The sequence below is a fragment of the Vombatus ursinus genome, unplaced genomic scaffold (genome assembly GCF_900497805.2).
Source record: "Vombatus ursinus unplaced genomic scaffold, bare-nosed wombat genome assembly UNPS02014799.1, whole genome shotgun sequence".
Classification (NCBI taxonomy): Eukaryota; Metazoa; Chordata; class Mammalia; order Diprotodontia; family Vombatidae; genus Vombatus; species Vombatus ursinus.
In genome coordinates, this window is record NW_020954577.1 from 40,461,622 (window position 1) to 40,475,489 (window position 13,868).

General features: G+C 44.1%; 1 protein-coding gene across 2 annotated transcripts in view; it reads right to left on the bottom strand.

Moving 5' to 3' along the window:
• The window catches only part of NEK10 (NIMA related kinase 10), a 243,601-nt gene extending 229,746 nt beyond the window's left edge, over positions 1–13,855 (bottom strand). For both annotated transcript variants that reach the window (XR_003570051.1, XM_027872513.1), the window contains exon 1: positions 13,804–13,855. The gene's annotated coding sequence lies outside the window, so the exon portion shown is untranslated. The remainder of the gene's footprint in view (positions 1–13,803) is intronic.
• Positions 13,856–13,868: the final 13 nt, after the last annotated feature.

Below are 13,868 nucleotides of genomic sequence, written 5' to 3' on the forward strand. Positions count from 1 at the left end.
GTGTCATGTGGGGTGACCAAGAAAGCCCTTATACAGGTATCATCTGGAGTGACCAAAGAAAGCCTTCATGGAGGTGTTATCTGAGGTGACCAAGAAAGCCTTCATGGAGTTGTCATTTGGGGTGACCAAAGAAAACCTTCATGAAGGTACCACCTGGGGTGCCCAAGAAAGCCTTCATGAAAAAGGTGACATTTGGGCTCACTCAGTCTTAATGAGCCAGAAAAATTCCCAACAGGAGAAGACGATCAAAGAAGATGATGGGGCCGTCGATTAAGAGGTAGAAGGTCCCTCATTTAATGGATGAGGAAGCGGATGACCAATGGGGGAAGAGACATTCCAATGGTCACACAGGTGGTAAGTGGTAGAACCGGCCTCCAATCGCAAATCTAGGGCTCTTCCCACTGCCCCACAGGGCCTTGGAAAGGCGAGGAGTGCATTTCTTTTTTTAATTAACTTATTTATTTTTCATTTTCAACAATCACTTCCATAAGATTTTGAGTTCTAAATTTTCTCCCCATCTCTCCCCCTCTCCCTGCCCCAAGACAGCATGCAATCTGATATAGGCTCTCCATACACATTCATATTAAACATATTTTTACATTAGTGATGTTATAAAGAAGGATTAGAACCAATGTGAGGAACCAAGAGAAAGAAGAAACAAAAAGAAAGAGAGAGAGAGACAGCAAATAGTATGCTTTCATCTGCATTCAGACTCCGTAGTTCTTTTTCTGGATGTGGATAGCATTTTCCATCATGAATCTTTTGGTTTTTTTGTTTGTTTGGTTTTTTCTGTTTTTTGCTAGACAATGGGGTTAAATGACTTGCCCAGGGTTACACAGCTATTAAGTGTTTAGTGTCTGAGGTAAGATTTGAACTTAGGTCCTCCTGACTCCAGGGCTGGTGCTCTATCCACTGCGCCACCTGGCTGCCCCCCACCCATGTATCTTTTGGAGTTGTTCATTGCATTGCTGAGAAGGACTAAGTCTATCAAAATTAGTCATCACACAATGTTGCTGTTACTATGTACAATGTTCATTTGGAGTTGATCATTGCATTGCTGAGAAGGGCTAAGTCTATCAAAATTAGTCATCACACTATGTTGCCGTCACTATGTACAACGTTCTCCTGGTTCTGCTCACTTCACTCAGCATCAGACCATACAAGTCTTTCCAGGTTTTTCTGAAGTCTGACTGCTCATCATTTCTTATAGCACAATAGTATTCCATTACATTCATATACCACAACTTGTTCAGCCATTTCCCAATTGATGGGCACCCCCTCAATTTCCAATTCTTTGCCACCACAAAAAGAGCTGCTATAAATATTTTTGTACATGTGAGTCCTTTTCCCATTTGCATGATCTCTTTGGGATACAGTCCTAGAAGCAGTATTGCTGGGTCAAAGGGTATGTACATTTTTATAGCACTTTGGGCAGAGTTCCAAATTGTTCTCCAAGATGGTTGGATCAGTTCACAACTCCACCAACAATGCATCAGTGTTTCAATTTTCCCACGTCTTCTCCGGCATTTATAATTTTTCCGTTTTGTCATGTTAGCCAATCATCATGATGTGGTACCTCAGAGTTGTTTTAATTTGCATTTTTCTAATCAACAGTGATTTAGAGCATTTCTTCATATGACTATAGATGGCTTTAGTTTGTTCATCTGAGAACTGCCTGTTCACATCCTTTGACCACTGAGGAGTGTATTTCTTATGTGAGGAATCAACTGAACAAAGACTCAAAGACTACTGAGTGTGGTGTGTGTCTGGGGAGTGGTCCTGGTTGGCTGGAATGTAGAACACAACGTAGTGAGAGAGCAGGTAAGAAAAGGCTGGAAGAATGGGTTGGACTTAGCTGTGGGATCCTCGAATGCCTGGCTAAGAACTTGGAATTTTATTTGTTATTAGGTAAAGAGATTTAATGGATATTAAGCAATATCCAAAACCATGAGTACATAAGGATTTAGTTTCAGAAATATACCTAGATCATAAATGATCACATATGGCAAGTCTAAAATTTTCCCTCTGAATGAAGACTACTCAAAACGTCTTAGAATGGGAAAGTTAAAAATTACTCTTTAATTTCCAAACAAAGACATAACAAGCCAAATTTGTATATAAATCTAAAGGTGATATACATTTATACATTTCTAAAAGGAAAAAAAAAAACATTTTGAGCACCACCACCTTCTAAAGCCATTAACCCTATGCGTTCGACTTTGTAACAATCTCCCATGTGCTAGGAGACAAATCTCAACACATTTTTAAATATGCTAAAAGATAACCAAACAACGTCAGGATGCTAGCCGCTATCCAATTATCCAATTACCGATCAAAGCTCGGACTCGTTGCTGACTTCTCATAAATAAGAATCAAAATCATTTCAAATTCTTATTTTCCGATTGTCCAAGGACATGTGGGTTACTTAATGGTGAATAAGTCCTCCGAGATGCACACCTCATTTGCTGATTGTCTCTGGGTAATTGCAGTGTAAACATGTATGACAGCCAGAGAAATCCACACAGCAGTAAAACTGCCTAATTACCAGTAATCAATAGAAGTTGTACAATGTAAACATACTTGGGAGACAATGACATCTAAATCCCTAACTGAAAGGGCTCTTATTCCTTTCTGAAACATAGCCAGTTGCCTCTTTTCAGAAGCTACTTGAGTAGTCTTGCCTTTACTAAACAAAAAAAGAAATTAATTTAATGATACATGCCACATTAGGCAGACATTCAAATTTCATAAAAAGGATCATGGATTTAGATCACTGTTTCTAGTAAATCACATTAAAGGAACTTCTAGTCCCATGGTTTCTGGATGAATTTACTTGAACTTCAATAAAATGGGAAATTTACCCAGAAATCGCCAGCCTACATGACTGGTAAATGAAGGAGCAATCATAGCATTAGGGGTTTGGCAGGGCTGAGGCCCACTGCTTTGGGGTATCAACTGGTGAAGAGTCACCTTCACTGTATTTGACAATTCACAATCTTTGTGTAGTTAGTTATTCATGTAGTCAGACTGGATAAAACTGAGCATCTAATGGGCATGCCGACACGTGTGCACACACACTCATACACACACACGCACACACACACACACACACACACACACACGCTCATGCGTGTACATTCTTAGATGTTCAAGGCTTCTCAAATCTGGAAGCTATGGCTTCCCATACATAAACAAGTTTATTTCCTACATTTTATACGCAACTGATCTCCAACAGCAACAGTCCTCCTGCACAGGATCACAGGTCTAGAATGGGAAGGGCCCTCCGCAGTCATCTAGTCCAGTCCCCTGATTTTACAAATGAGGAAACTGATGCTCAGGGACAGGGTAAGTGATTTGGCCAAGGTCACACATTAAGCATCGGAGGGAGGATTTGAACCCAAATCCTCTGACTCCAGAGCCACATTATGAAATGGCCAATGAAAGGCTCTTTCAGTCTCATAATTTCATATTTTAATAACTCTCATGACAATTTCAGATTTTCCTTTGTTATTAATATTTGACAAAATATGATTAGAGAGGAAAATCTTAAATTAACGTGAGATATAATTTATACAGACTATCTAGAAACAGGTAGATGGTGCAGTGGATAGAGTTCCAGGCCTGGAGTCAAGGGGACCTAGGTTCAAATCTGGCCTCGGATACTTACTAGTTGTGTGACCCTGGGCAAGTCACTTAACCCTGTTTACCTCAGTTTCCTCATCTGTAAAATGATCTGGAGAAGGAAACGGCAAACCACTCCAGTATCTTTGCCAAGAAAACCCCAAATGAGGTCACAAAGCGTCAGACACAACTGAAAAATGACTGAACAATCCAGAAACATTAAAAAATACGTTGAAAAATGAACTGATTACTTAGGAGATTGTTTTTCATTGATTAAAGCGCTCTGGGAACAAGGTCTGATCACACAAGTACAGAGAGCGCCTAGCCCCCGGCCAAAGTAATTGTGTTTTGAAGCAGGAGCACATCTATCCCATGAGGAATCCAAAGAAATAAATGAGAGCTATTTTGGTCAATTCACCTGATTATCAATTATGTTAATTCTACAAGTGCAATCGCTTGGAGGTGCTGGGGCTCCTTGAGGCTGCCTCCCTGACACCTGCCGCTCCTGCTGCCCCTCAGGGGAAAGGCCTCTTCGGCTTCTTTTGGTTCAGCTGATGAGCATTTTAAAAACGGAGGCCAGACTCAACAGTGATTAAGTGCAGTTTACCACAGGGACCTCCCCAAGTCCTAGATGGGGGAGGAAAAGAAGGAGCGAGCATTGGCCCTTTGCCCAAGCATAATGTAAGAGCAATAATGATGGATATTTAGGGCCCACTCCCCCTACAGGACCTCGGGGCGCTTGATAAACATTCACTCATTAATCCTCAGGATACCCATGTGAAACAGGTAGGTGGCACATTCTAATGTGTATTTTGTACCAAGGGGAAATAAAAGCACAGTTTGATAAAGAAATGGCTACCGGCCAGAACGTGGTGGGGATGGCGCTGTGAACAAACGCAAGGCTTTGACTCACCATCCAATGGCCCATCCAGGGTAGTTAATTTTAGAAACTGTTTATTTTAGAAATTCATACTCTAACGGATGACCAAACCAATGGGGGAAAGGCTCTGGAGAGAAAACGTTCACTACATAAGACCCCAATCACATGATCATATACTTTTATCATCCATCAGCAAACACTTATTAGGCACTTACCATGTACCGGGTACTACGCTAGGTGCTATCGATAAAAAGAAAACAGAGAAAGAGTCCTTGCCCTCAAAGAGCTCACACTCCAACATGAAAGACCAGCACATATATGGCTACAAAGTAACCCTGGTGTGGGCTGGGGGGGAGGATGGGATGGAGGCATTAACAGTTCCGGGGAATAGGAAAGGCCTGATGAGGTCTGAGTTGAACCTTGAAAGGAATCAGAGTCCGAGCAATAGGAGTGAGGAAGGTGTGCATTCCAGGAAGAGAAGACAACCAGTGCAAAGGTGTGGAGATGGGAAGTGAGGCCGTGTCAGGAACAGTGAGGCCAGTCTGGCTGAACCATGGTGGGAGGGATGCGCAGTAAAGAAAGAAAGAAGGGTGGCAGGCCAGTTACGGAGCGTTTTAAATGCCAAAATGAGGAGTTTGTATTCTATTCTCTGTTTACCGGGTAGACGTTGGATATGCCATTTAGGACAATCGCTTCAGCGGCTGAGTGGAGGATGGACTGAGGAGAGGCATGAAGCAGGCAGACTACTGAGGAGAATGTTGTAATTGTCAGCTAGGGGGCGTCATAGTGCACACAGAACACCTGGCCAGGAGTCAGGAAGACTCATCTTCCTGAGTTCAAATCTGGCTCAGACACTTCCTAGCTGTGTGACCCTGGGCAAGTTCCTTAATCCTACTGGCCTCAGTTACCTCATCTGTATAATGAGCTGGAGAAGGAAATAGCAAACCCCTCCAGTATCCTTGCCAAGAAAACCCCAAATGGGGTCATGAAGAGTTGGCATGAGTGAAAAATGACTGAAAAACAACAACAAGAAATTTCTCAGTCCGATAACAAGTGAGGAAGGTCTAAATGAGGTTCATGAGTGTGTCAGTGGAAGGGGATGGATGGGAGAGCTGCTGAGGAGGTAGAAATAACACTGGATACGTGGGGCGAGTGAGAACGAGTACTCTGGGGTGTCCCCGAGGTTGTAAAGCCATGTGCCCAGAGCGTTGGTGCCCGTCGCAGAAATCGCAAAGTTCAGAAGAGCGGTCCATTTGGGTCGAGAGAGAAGTCTCTGCACAACACTCTTTTGCATCCATTCTCTTCATAGTCATCCCCTATATTCTTAGACACGTACTTGTCTCCTCCTTAGAATGTAACCTCCTTATGAGCAGAGATTGTTTCATTGTTTTGCGTTTGTATCTCCAGCGTCTAGCAGGGCCTTTGACTGAATCCAAACTTCACACGACAAATCCCCTTAATGAAAGGATTCGTTCTGTACAACTTGGACTCAGGTGAAAGACCACATCCAAAGACCTAGAGAGCCACATGTGGCCTCGAGGCTGCAGGCTCCCCACCCCTGTATTAGGCTCTGAGTAAATGGGAGCTGACTGCCTGGTGGGAAGTTTGAGATCACTGGGGGCATCCGCCAGGAAATGTCAAATAGGCAGTTGTAAACATCAGCCAGAGCTCAGGAGACAAGACTGGTTTTGCATACATAGCTCTGGAAGTCACCTAGGGAGATCTGATCACTAAACACATGGGAGGTGATGAGGTCACAACCTGAAAGCTTAGTTCAGATAGGTCAGAGCCTTGGGGTACATCTGTAGGTTAAAGGAAGAAATGGATGGGGAAGGGAAGGAAAGGGGGAAGGGGGAAGGAGGAAAGGGAAAGGGGAAAGGGAGAAGGAAAAAGGGGGACAGGGGAAGAGGGAAGGGAAGTATCTATTATGGGCCAGGCACCGGGTTAAGCACTTTTTAATTATTATCTCATTTTAGACATGTAGAAAGAGAACCAAAGGGGCAGCTAGGTGGCGCGGTGGATAGAGCACCGGCCCTGAAGTCAGGAGGACCTGAGTTCAAATCTGGCCTCAGACTAAATAGTTGACACGTACTAGCTGTGTGACCTTGGGCAAGTCACTTAACCCCAATTGCCTCACAAAAAAAAAAAAACAAAAACAAAAGAAAGAGAACCAAGAGAAAACAATTTCATAAAAACTCAGAGAAAAGAGAGTATCTGGAGGGGAGGGTGGTCAACAGTGCCAAAGGCTGCAGAGTGGACCAGAAAGATGAGGACTGAGAAAAGGCCACTGGATCAGGGAAACATGATCCAAGGAAAGAGTAGTTCTGAGTGAATGATGAGGTCCGAAGTCAGATTGCAACGACTTAGGATGGGAGTAAGAAGAGGTGGGGGTAATGAGTGTAGGAGTCTGCCTGAGAAAGAATAGAGAAATACCGATAAGAGTTTTCAGGAATGGGAGAGTCTAGTCAAGATTTTTTAAGGGTGGAGGAGATTTGAGAAAGAGCCAAAGAACAGAAAGACTGAGACAGGGACTGAAGGGGATGATTGTAAGAACAACCTACTGGAGAAAATGGGATCAAGGATAAATATACAGGATTTGGCCGGTGCAAAGAAATGGACCACCTCTTCCTAAATGTCTGGAGTAAAAGAAAAGATGGTGAGAGACGGTATCACCCCATCCCCCAAAAAATCTTTAACCTCCAAAACAGTGAAACTGAAATTCTCTCCTCAGATCACAACATCTTTACCTTTCCTCCCCCACCTCATTCCTCTACTGACTTTTCATCCTCAATTCCTCCTTATTACCCTAGGCCATAACCCCTATGTGCTCCCCGTCTGCATCCCCATCTCCCCATCTGGTAGCTGTGCCTCCATCCTCCCCAGAACTGACAGAATAATTTCCTTAAGGCCCAAGTCTGACCATTTCAGCCTCCAGTGGCTCCTTGCTGCCTCCAGAACCAAACACAAGTGCCTCAGCCGGTCGTTTAGAACCTCTGGATCCCAGCCACATTGGGCCAACAGACGTTCCCCATGGCCTTTAGTCCTCTTCTCCTCTTACTGTCTTCGCTGGAGTGGACTCCTTCGTTGGCCTCGCAGAATCCCCATCTTCCTGCAGGACTAATCTCAAGCACGTCTCCTCCATAAGCCTCCTTTCATACCCAAGTAGCGTCCGTTTATCTGTGTATGTGTTGTACTCCCTTTTATAACAGATTCTTGAGGGTATAGATTGCCCAGGTCACTGAGGGGTTAAATGGATGGCCAGGATCACACAGGATATATTAGATGTGGGACCTGAACCCAGAGCTTTATGGCTACCAGGTTAGCTCCCTTAAAAAAATAACTATAACAGCAGCTAACATTTATATAGCACCCACAATGTGCCAGGCACTGTGCTAAGTACTTTATATCATTATTTTTTCATTGTCCGCTATGCTATGACACCTCTCTAAGGACACCATAGGCCCTTAATAAATGACTGTTGATTGACTATGCAATTTGTAAATGTTTGTTGAAGTCATTGATGAATAAATGGTGCTGGGCGTGACTGAAACTGAAGTCAACCTTAACTGATCAATTTTCAGGAAACATGCAGCATGTCGACATCAAAGGGGTCCTGAGTATGACAGCTGCATTAAACAACAGATGTATGAAAGAAGGTGAACACCCGGATGGTGGGGATGTGGGAATATGATGGCACGGCCCACTCACAATGCCTAGAGTAAGAGGCAAACGCCCCAGGACGCTGGACTGGGCACTTGAGGGTGGTGGTAGGAGCCCTCGGGCCAACGCCAGTCTCAGATCCTTAGAGCAGGGACGCTTTGTTCAAGGCATGTAAAACCTCTACCTCTTCATTTCCCTCGGTAAAAAGGAGAGGGGTTGGGCTTCTGTTTCCTTCCTGACAAGAGGAAAAAATGCTTTGTAAACTGCTGAGTGAAATATAAATGTAAACCATCATTATGATTATTACAGTAGTAAGATCCTTAATAAAAAGTCCAGGAAGCTCAAGTGACCCAATTTTATTTTTGCACATTGCACATTCTACTTGGATACAAGAAAGAAGAAAAGTCAATAACAATTAATTTTTTGTTTAAAAAAATTTTCATGACAAGGCCTGGGATCAGACAGATTCATTCCAATGTCCTCTGCCTTCTTGGTGTTTCTAAAGTACGTGACAAGGACCATTTTCCAGACTTATTCATACAATTCACTTTCACAAATATTCCAGAGTTCATTCAAACCTAGACCCAAGAAGCTTTCATCTGTGCCTTCTGTGAATCCACACAACACTCCTCATGCCAGGAATATACTCTCTCTTCAGTTCTGTCCCTCACAGTCCTCGCCTCCCTTCAAGGTTCAGGTCTAACTCCCGTCACTTCCCCTCCTCATTCCTCCCCTCTCCTCCTCTCTCTTCTCTCCTACCCTCTTCTCCTCCATCAAACTCTGTGAAACCTTCCCTGAAATACACAAGTTATAAGAGAATGAAACCTGCATGTTTAGGTCAGACCATCAATATGTAATTCATTTATCACCAATTCATTTATCACCACTTAAATTGTGGGTTATCCAGATTTTCTCACTAAACATGCCCAAATGAAATAAAGTAAACCAAAGCTAAAATAGAATATTGGCTAAATAAATGTAAAAATCAAACCAGCATCTTAAAAAGTCATAGTTGACTCACAGGCATAAAAGAGGACAGATTTTTGTAAACATTTTTAACCTGGTGGCAAATAAAAGACAACTATGGCCAACAATTATCTTATTGGGGTAAATTCCATTTGATACAAATATGAAATTGCAGTCAGACGTTAGAGACTTTTAGGTTTAAACTTAACAATAGTAACTTGTGTTTCTGTCATTGATGGAAGAAAAAAAATACATGATGTAACTTGAAGGGAAAGGGGAAATCTCCGTGATAAATTTTCATATACTTTTTTAAAAAGCCTCCTTTAGAAACTGGACCACGTCATTTCATTATCCAGCCTTAGCAAATGCAGCTGTTAATAAAATCCTGAAGCATAAAAAAAAATCTAAAAAAAAAAATCCACAAGTTATGAGAGCTCCCTCAATTTTCCCAGAATTTCCCAATTCTACTGGAGAAGGAAATGGCAAACCACCCCAGTATCTCTGCCAAGAAAATCTCAAATTGGATCACAAAGAGTCGGACACAACTGAAAAATGACTGAACAACACCAAGTTCAGTTGTATGTGATATTTATTCAACCAAACAACAGGCCCAGCACTGGGTGCTGAGGACCCACGCACAACAAACACAATACCTACAAACATGGAGCTAGGCACCATGAACGCTGAGGACAAGCCCTGCCTTTGAGGGGCTTACAAACTAAAGGGTGAGAAGGGTCCGAAGTGAAGGAACAGGACAGATGATGCCCCAAGGTATCATGAACAACTGGGGAAATAATTTGGGCCATGAGTTCAGACCATGGAAAGTTCATTTTTAGCTTAGAGAGGCCAGAAGAAGCTTCATGTAGGTGAAAGACCAAAGCCGGGCCTGCAAGAAAGTCCAGGATCTGGAAGGCAAGAGGAAACAGTGGGAGCCAAATAGACTGGAGGTCCACAACAGTCCTTCCGATTGGAAAGGTAAAAGCCTAAGTCATGCTCACAGGACACAGTCTGTCCAAATCACAGGTCCTTAGAGCAGAGGCGACCTTACCTATCATCTGATCCAATGCCTTCATTTTTCAGATCTGAGACCCAGACCTAAGTGACTTTACTTGCCCAAGATCACACAGCTAACAATTCTCACAAACTTAGAACAAAAGAGTCGGAGGCATCTCTGGGATCATCTAGCTATGAAACTCAGTTCTTCTGAGCAATCCAAGGCCCTTTCTTTCACAGGAGGCTGGGAAGACAAGTGTAGGAGCCTGATGGGGAGATGTTTTGAATGCAACGCCAAACTATATCCTGAAACAACTGTGCCCCACTTCTTTGAAAACTGGGGATCCACATATGGAACATAAGCTCATCAGAAAATCCAATTTCCCAGAACAGCGTCTTCCTTAAAGTTATATGTCAGGGCACCGCCATAAGGCAGGGGCTGTGGTTTACCGGAGTTGGAATCCAAAGACCTGCTTTTAGTACTTCCTAGCAGTATGACTTTGGACAGGTTACTCTACTGAAGCTCACTTGCTTCATCTGTAAAACATGGGGTTGTTAAGCCTGTTAGAAGAAAAGACTGTTGAAAACCTCAAGGGCCCACAGGATTGTGAACCACCAGCTACCATAACATGAACCTCAATAATCTGGAATTTGCTTGATTCCTGTTTAAGGAGCAGATTTTGTTTCGTTGTTTCGTTGAAACAATCTCACCCCAAACACAAGCCTTTAGCATAATCCCTAAAATGCAGCACTGGAGATCACTCCAGGGGGAACCAACAGGTGCAAAACATGTTCATTAAAACCAAAACCTGCTAGAATATCGGCTCTAGGACACCACATTTGCTGCAAACGACGAGAGTCTGAAAAAAGCTGACAGCGGCCTGATTTTCTCCCCTCCCCACCTCGATCCCGTTCCAGAATCTCAAAGTTAAAAGGGGCCGTCTACTCCAACTCCCACCTAAACGGGAATCCCCATGCAGATGATATCCAACATTTGGTTAAGGCCTCCAAGACAGAAGAACCCAACTGCCTCCTGGGGCAGGCCATTCCACTTTTGGAGAGCTCTAAATAAAATTGCACCAAGTTTAAATTTGTTTTTCTGCTGCTTCTACCTGTCGCTCCCAATTCGGCCTTCGGAGACCTGGAAGAGCAGGTCTCTTCCTCTTCCATGCCCCGAGGCTGCCCTAAAGCAGACTAAACGTTTCCTGTGCGTTCCATCCAGTCTTCATGCAGCATGAACACAGGACCCTTCACCAACCTGGTTTCCATCCTCCGGATGCTCTCCATCTTATCAATGTCCTTACTAAAATGTGGAGCCTAGAAGGAACCCAGACTTGGAGATGTGATCAAAACAGGGTCGTGTGAACCTCAGGTTATCACACTCCTCCCTTTATGCAACCAAAGACTGCAATAACATTCTTAGCAACTGGATTCCCAAGATCAGACAAAGTGCTATCAAGCTGTGTGCCCACCATCTTGTATTCATGAAGGTGACTTCCTGAACCCAAGTGTAGGACTTTTTATTCATCCTTCTTAAATTATCTTCTATTTGGCCCACTGTTTCTACCCCATCAAGGTATGTTTAAAACCTGTCCTGATACACACCATCTAGGATTTTCAAATCATGGATAAAAATGTGGAGCCACGTATGGCTAAGGACAGAGCACTTCAGCCCTTCAAGGAAGACTTAATCTATTAAGGTTGGCAAGGAACCAGTAATGATGCTCATTGGATAGGGCCATTTAACTACGTTCAAAGCCACTCAATTATACTACCCAGTGCACACCTCTCCATCTTTTCTACAATAGTATTCAGGATTCTGAAATGCATTGCCAAGAACTATGTTAACTGTGTCTCCAGAGTTCCCTTGATCTACCAATTGAGTAACCTTATAAGAAAAGGCAGAGGGAGAAATGAAGATGGCCTGGCCTGTTCTTTGGTCCATGCAAATCTTTGAACTCAACAATCTTCTCATTACGATAACCATTGGTCTCTTTCTCACAAAATCCAAAGGCTTTTTCAAAGCTCCCAATAAGTCTGACCTTGTCACTTCCTGGGTCAAGGAGTTGAAGTAGGTCTCTGTTACTTCTAGGATCCCCTCTGCTTGGCATTTAACGTCCTTCAAATCTGGCTCCAGCCTACCTTTCCAGGCTAATTTCATTTTATTCCCTACCCCTTTACCCACTTTTTAATCCAACCAAATGACCTTCTCTGTCTTTCCCCCTTCATCACATTCCATCATAGCTCAGGCTTGGAATTTTTCCCTTTCTCATCTCTCCTCTTGAGACCCCCAGCTCCCTTTAAGGTCCATTTCAAATGAAAAGAAGCCATTCCTGATTCCCCAGTTGTTAATTTTGTTCACATCTGCCTGCCTTTACACATCTGTGAACATGCTGCATCTTCCCCCAGAAGAAAGTGAGCTGCCTGAGTAGGAACTGACTGATATTTAGATCCTCAGTTCCTGACATGGAGGAGGTACTCAGCAAATGCTTGATTATTATTAACACTGGTTGACTGAAAGGTAAAACTTGGGCAATTGGCTGTACTTGTGAAATACAAAAGGATTTTCATTGTAATTTCATTGCATTCCTAAATGCTCAGGAATGACCTGTGGGGAACAGGATGTGCCATTTAAGTGACTTTTCCAGATAAGCTTGCCCCTTTAAACATCAAGTTTAAAAAAAAAAAAAAAACTATTTTAAGAGGAAATTTTTCTAAAGTGAATTGCACATTTCTTAAAACAAAACAAAACATAATCTTGGACTTTCCTCCCTTCCCCCCACCAAGGTTAATACTGATGTCCTTAGGGATTATTTCAGGGGTGACTTTTGTTCCTGAATCACCTCAAACTTCTGTGGTCTCTGAATTGTATCCAATTTTTATAGATTTTTCCCCCCTCCCCTCTTCTGCTTTCAGGATGTCAGATGACAGACAGAGTTTCTGTCTTTCGCAGAGGCTTGGCGTCCTTTAATTTTTTAATTCTATCTTTTTAACTGAGTGGGAGCAGAGATTGTTTTATCATTCTCTTTGTGGCCTTGACTGGCCCACGGTGGACACTTAATGCACACTGGCTTCTGAACCAAGTTTTTCTCCCCTCCCCTCATCCCAAACTCCTAAAGTAAATGCTTTATTTCCCCGCATTCTGACTCACTTTGAAGACCCTCCCTCGCCAGTCCGACTTGAAATTCCAGGATTGCTGAGCCAGGGTCTTTTTAAATCACTCTGAAGGTTCCAAGACATGAAGTCGTCTGGCCCACTTCCCCCTCCTCATGATGAAGGGCTCCCCCTACCCAGAGTGGGCACAAGGCGGTGGGGGAGGGGAGGGCCCCGAGGGGAAGGTCCGGCCTTTGCTGTCGGACGTGCTCCAGGCCCTTCCCGGGGGTCAGTTTGACCACACCAGGCTAACGGTGGGAAAGGTCAGACGTGGCCCTGGGCTGCCCTGGGGTCTGGACGCGCCCCTCTCCCGCCTTAGCCTGAGCGGCCCAAGCACCCCGCAGACTCCCGCCTTTGGGGCCCAGAGGCGTGCTAGTTGACTCCTGGAGCCCCGAGTGCCGAAGCCAGAGCCCAATCTGAGGAGCGGCCGGCCGCACCTCCCCCGTCCCTGCAGGCCCGCGCCTCAGTCTCCTCCTCCGGGCAGTGGGTTGGGACTCCCTCCCCCTCCGCCGCCGGCCAGCCCCACTCACCTGGCGCGGGGGACGACGCCCTCCTTCAGGCCGATCCGCCGCTCGCCATGCTGGCCCTGCCGCCA